This window comes from Tupaia chinensis, unplaced genomic scaffold, assembly GCF_000334495.1.
Source record: "Tupaia chinensis unplaced genomic scaffold, TupChi_1.0 Scaffold141490_1, whole genome shotgun sequence".
NCBI classification, from domain to species: Eukaryota; Metazoa; Chordata; class Mammalia; order Scandentia; family Tupaiidae; genus Tupaia; species Tupaia belangeri.
In genome coordinates, this window is record NW_006201352.1 from 2,786,772 (window position 1) to 2,793,248 (window position 6,477).

Here is a 6,477-nt window from a genome sequence, read left to right on the forward strand (position 1 = left end):
TGACCCAGTCATTACGCTAACTGCTGGTCCCTCAACTGCTTCATTTTTTTTTTTTAAAGTAAAGAGGAAGAACATATAAACCAAGTAAGCTTCTACAACAAGAAATTTTAAAGGAACAAAATGAAAACTCACTAGAAATTAGAATTAAACAATAAAGGCAGAAATAATGAATTTGAAAATAGGTGGCAGACTTAATAAATAGAATTTATTCCCAGAGAATAAATTTGTTCCCAGAGAAATAGAGAGTAAATTGAGTAAAACTATCTCAGATTAGAAATTATTATGAAAAATCATGGTAGATTTCACTTCTTACAAATAGAAACTCTCTGTGAGTCAATTTTTAAACCAAATAACCAGCATAGTAAACACATTTGTAACAAATTTCATAAAAGTTCAAAACAATCATTTTTTTTTCTTTTTTCTTTTCTTTTCTTTTTTTTTTTTTTTGCCATAAGGCATGTGTGCTCACCAGAAAGAGACAGAGAGAGATGGTGAAAGGGGAAGTGAGAAATGACCCCCAAGGGGGATAGCACGGTCCTCTATTCTCCTCCTAGGATTTTGGGTACATATGCACACGTGCCCAGCATGATTTTCAAGCTGTCAGGTCCAGGACTTGAACTATGGTCAGCCATGTGAGAGTCTAGCACCTTAACCACTATGCCACCTCCTGGACCTCAAACGATCCTAGTTTTAAAAATCAGTGGTTGCTTTTGAGGGGAGGAAAGGACATCTGTCAGGGTAGCCAGAGTAATCAATGAAATGTATTTCTTGCTTGGTGGAGATAACCTTATCATAACTCATAGAGTCATGTATTTCATGCACATGCTTTTCTTCATTTGCTTTTACTTTATACTAAAAACAGTAAAACAAAACCTAAAAAAGCACCACAGGTGAGCAGTATTTTTCCACAGTTTAAGATAGAACAAATGACTAATAAGGATACAAAAAAAATTGGTCATATTTGTTATTAAAGTAATGAAAATTAAAATTAAAATCTCAGGTCCAGCAAGTGGCATGGTGATTAAGGCGTTGGACCCCCACATGGCTGACTGCAGTCTGAGTCCCAGACTGGTGGCTTGAAAATCACACCAGGCACATGTGCATGCATGCACAAAATCCCAAGAGGAGAATGAAGGAGAAGGGACTGTGGTATGGCCATCCCCCCAGGTGGGGGTGGGGGGAGAAGGTGTGTGATTTCTCACTTTCCCTTTCTTTGTCTCTCTCTGCAGAGTGCATGTGGTCTCTGGCAAAAACCTAAAACTAAAATAAAATCTCAATATAATAACCACATTTTAAAATCTGTTGAACGCTAATGAATGTACCTCAAAATGAGACCCTCTCACATGGCAGGTCAGGTTGAAAACAGGCATAACCAATTTGCAGTTCCTTAGAAAACCAGTTCAGCAATACTCACAAGAGGTATGAATGTTTTCATATCTTTGGCCTGATCATTTCACAACCAGCATTAGAGGCTCAGGATACACACGAGGCCCTGATAACCATATAACCTCCCCAAGTCACAATTGTTACCATCGGTTTTTCTCCAAGGAAGTACCATGGAAAGTCATTTTAAAGGATTGTATTGGATTGAACACCAATTGGCTTGTCAGTCCATTCATAATACCTTCCCGTTCTCAGACCTCTCATAAATTTTCAAATAACTTCCCTCTTCCTCCTCCACCCATTAACCACGGAAACGCCCATGTTCACACAATGTGACCCCAGACCACAGTCCAGAGCTGGGCATGTGGTAGAGAGACAAAACTGTGCTAGGATGAGGAACAGGCTCAGATGACCCTAAAGGACAACTGATTGATGTCTAAAACTGAGATTTGCACCCAGATGAAGGGAGGGCTGAGGCACTCTACATAGTGACCAAGGCAGTCGAGAACGCAGGCCTAGGACAGAGGAGGAAAAAGTGGCTGAAAGAGAAGACAGAGGTGAGCATAATGGATGCGACACCCTGGCATGGACCCCAGTAAACACAGCCCTATCCTAAAGCACACACATTTCACTTAGTGTAGCCCCATTCTGAAGGGATTCTGTTGTGTGCAATCAAGCACAAGGATGCTGGGACTGATGTCAGATGACAACCATGGTGGTTAAATTCATGTCCAACTCACGACCATGGGTTTAACAGGTTTCTTCACTACAGGGCTTCTCACAGATTGTGATGTGATAATGGACCATCACTGGGGGGTGATTTCTCGCTTTCTGTCTCTATGTCTCTCTGTCTGTCTGGTGAGCGCATGCGCCCTATAGCAAAAACCTCTCCAAAAAAAAAAAAAATAAAGAATATTCAAGAAGTCAGGAACTGACCTGGGTTTTTAAGCTTTCTAGTATTAGTGATTTTGTTTTCATAGTTGAATTACTTGTGCTGGTTTGGAACAGCAGGATATAGACCCCAAAGTCAAAGACCTATGTGGCTATTCACGTGAATGTGCAAAGGAAGTAACTCTCATTATGTTCTTGTGATCAAGGCAAGAGGCCAAAATAGATCTTGCTTAGTATTATTAGGGTGACGATATGAAATACTAATGTTGAGTGTCTTACTAAGTTGAGCTGGCTGGAATTTATATGATACAGGAGTAATTGGGGGTAGAAGTGGGGGTGGAGAATATTCAAGAAGAGATTAAAAATCATTTCCTAAACTTCTTGGATCCCAGAAGTCTTGTCCACAGAATATTTATCTCACTCATCAAACCTTTCCTGAGTACTTACTTTATGTGAGCATTGTTCTAGAAGCTAGAGCTATCTATGACTGTGAGCAAAGTACAAGAGACTGAGTCAGCATTCTAATGGAAATGGTGAAAGTCATCAGGATCAAAATGAAATCATTTTGGGACCAACAGGTGGCATGATAGTTAAGATGCTGGACTCCCACATGGCCAACCGTGGTTCGAGTCCCAGACTTTGGTGCTTGGAATTCATGCCAGATGTGTGTGCCCAAAATCCCAGGAGGAGAATGGAGGAGAAGGAATTGCAGCATGGCCATTCCCCTAGGGGGTGATTTCTCACTTTCTCTCTCACTATCTCTCTCTGTCTCTTTCTAGTGAGCACATGCAATTTATGACTGAAAAAAAAAAAAAAACCTAACTAAAAAAAAAGGAGTCATTCATGTCAAACTGTGCAAAACCCTGACTAAACTGGGCTGGGGAAGACCACAGAAGGGACGGTTTCCATGCTAGTATGCTGATAAGAACTGTCCTCCCACAAAGACCAATGTAAATGTAATCTGACACAAGGACACCTTCGATGAGAACCTCTACCCAGAGACTGCCAGTCCGACCTTAGAATGATGCAACCCTTGGGGACCAGCACATGGTGTAATGGTTATGTTGCTAGACTCCCATGTAGTAGATCATGGTTGGAGTTGAAGACCCAGAGGCTAAAACTCAAACCAGGTGCATGTGTGTGCATGCCTAAAATCCCAAGAGGATAATGGAGGAGAAGGGATTGTGGCATGGCCATCCTCCCTGAGGGATGATTTCTCGCTTTCTGTCTCTCCAACAAGCACACACACCCTATAGCAAAAATTCCCTTAAAACAAACAGAAAAGAATAAAAGAAAGGAAAAGAAAAGAAAAGAGAAGAAAAGAAAAGAGATTGATGCAACCCTTATACAAGATCCCAGGAACTGAGAATAACTGTCTCAAAACAAGTGGCATAACCCACTCCCTCTGATGATTATAAGAACTCGGTACACATGTGCAGGATGACCTGAGCAGGTCCACCTTGGCTGCAGTCCGCAAATCTAGCGCAAATAAACTCCTCTTGTTTTATATTTTGCCTCAGTTTACCTCTTAGCTTAACAGGCTGATAAGCAAAAAACAAACAAGTAAGATGATATAGAGATAGATGCCAGGAAGAAATTAAACAGGTCGGTAAATTCTTAAAAACCAGACAATTTTTGCAGCAACTTGCACCAATAGGCAGAGTCTATTTCTCCACCCTTGAGTCTGGGTTGAGCTTGTGATTTGCTTTGGCCACAGAACAAGGCAGCAAGGACACTGTACAAGTTCCAAGCTCAGGCCTTAAGAAGACACAACTTCTATTCTCACTCTCTCAGATCCATCCTGTACATAAGCCCACCCGAGCCTGCTGGCCAACAGATCCCAGAGTTAAACCTGCTGGTCTAGCTATCCCAGAGGAGAGTCTAGGCACGAATGAGCCAGCTGTGACCAGCAAAACTGCCCAGCAGAACTCAATCCAAAGTGCCTACCCATGAGTTAATAAACCGTGGCTGGTTTTTATTATTTGTGGTAAAATGCATGTAACATAAAGTCCCTCATATTAAACAGTTTCTGTATACATTTCTGTGGCATTAAATGATTCACATTGCTGTGCTACCACAGCCACCATCCATCCACAGAACACTTTTCTCCTCGCAACTACAACTGTCCCCGTTAGAGAACAACTCCTCATTCCCCCTGCCCCAACCCCTGACAGCCACAGCTCTACCTCTGTCTCTATGAATCTGACTCCTCTAAGCACCTCATGGGGCTGGTTGTTAAGGGCGCTGGACTCCCACAAGGTCAACCACGGTTCAAGTCCTAGACCTGGCAGATTGCTTCCTCACTTTCCTTCTCTCTCTCTCACTCTGTCCCTCTCTGTGCAAATTGAAATAAATAAATAATACATACATATGTAAAGTTAAACTAATTCTTAAAAAAAAAACCAAAGTGGAGTCATTTAGTATTTGTCCTTTGTGACTGGCTTATATCATGTAGCATAGCGTGCACATGTTCATCCATTCGGTGGATGTGTTGGAACTTCCAATTTTTGTAGCTGGCTAAGACTCCATTGTATGTAGAGACCACATACTTTTAATCCATTCTCTTGTCAAAGACGATTTGGGTTACTTCCATCACTTAGCTATTAATAATGCTGCTATAAACATGGATATACAAATACCTCTTTGAGTCTCTGTTTTCAATTCTTTTGGGTCTATAGCCAGAAGTAGAGTTAAGGTATACGGTAGTTTTGTTTTGAGCTTGCTGAGGGACTGCCATGCCATTTTTCATTCCCATCAGTAGTGTACAAGGGTTCCAGTCGCTCCATAACCTCTCCATTCTGGTTTTGGTTTTGTTTTACAGTAACCACCCTAATGGGTGTGAAATGGTATTTCACTGTGGTTTTAATGATGCTGTTCTGATTCACTAGATTTTTAATTTTATTAATTTATTTACTTTTTACACCAAAGGCTATTAATACAGAAATTGACACCTCTTGGTTGGGTGCTGCAGTAGCCAAAACCAAAAACATATGGCACTAACTTTGGAATTGACTAGTGGGTAGAGATCAGAACAGTATTGAAGAAACTGTGAGCAAACGTTGAAAAATTAACGGGCCAGTCCCATAGCGCAGCAATTAAGTTCTCTATATCAGGAGTCAGAACCCACATAGCTGACCACAGCTCGAGTTTCGGCCCCAGCAGCTTGATAAAACAAGGAGGGAATGGATTCCCTATGTGGCCTAATGCCTTGAGAAATGGAGGGAAAATTATTGTGGTGTGACTACTCTCCACTGGGAGTGCTCTCTCTCTCTCTCTCTCTCTCTCTCTCTCTCTTTCTCTCTGGCAAGCTCCAATGCCCTCCGAAAATTTTTTTAAAAAAAGATTTTATTTTAAAGTTGAGAAAATGATAAATGAACTGTTAGCAGAGTAACATATTACATAGTAACAAAATAACTGGAAAAATTGCCACTTTGGTAACTTAGAAAAAAATCTACTCCAAGAATTAGTGTATCTAGCTCAGGTGATTTCCATGAAAAATAAAGGTTGAATGTTGGCTTCTTTAACCTATGTATGATGAGATACAAGAAGAGAGAGATTACAAAGGGAACTGAGAGATGAAAAGGAAATGAGAAAGAGCTAAAGAAGGAAGAGATCAGTGTGCGAGCAGAATTCGGTGGACACATAAGAGGCCCCATGACTTGCTGGACTAGGAAATGGAACTGTTTCTCAACTCTGCACTCGTAGTCAAAAGACAATTCTCAAAGTAAAAAATGACTTCAGGGTGAAGAGTAGATCAAGGATGTATCTGTAACTGTTAGGACCTCAGAAAAATCGAAGCTCGTGCCCAGTAAACTTCCTCAGCTAGATGAAAGAACCCCTAAGAATCAGAAAAGCATTGTCACACAGCATACTGACAGTCACCTAGAGTGGACTTCTCACAGAAGACCTGCCCAGTGGCATGGCCTAGAATATGATATATTGGAAACCCACAATGTTGTTTTGTTTTGTTTTTGAGAGGTTTTTGCTATAGGGTGTGTGCGCTTGCCAGAAAGACAGAGACAGAGAGAAAGAAAGCAAGAAATCACCCCTGGGGGGATGGCCATGCCACAATCCCTTCTCCTCCATTCTCCTCTCAGGATCTTGGACACGCACACATATGCACCCAGCATGAGTTTAAGCCATGGGTCCAGGACTCGAACCACAGTCAACTACATGGGAGTCCAGCGACGTAGCCATTATGCC

General features: G+C 41.4%; 1 protein-coding gene across 1 annotated transcript in view; it reads right to left on the reverse strand.

Moving 5' to 3' along the window:
- CRMP1 (collapsin response mediator protein 1) overlaps window positions 1-6,477 on the reverse strand; it is an 81,202-nt gene that overhangs the window by 39,100 nt on the left and 35,625 nt on the right. The window lies entirely within an intron of this gene.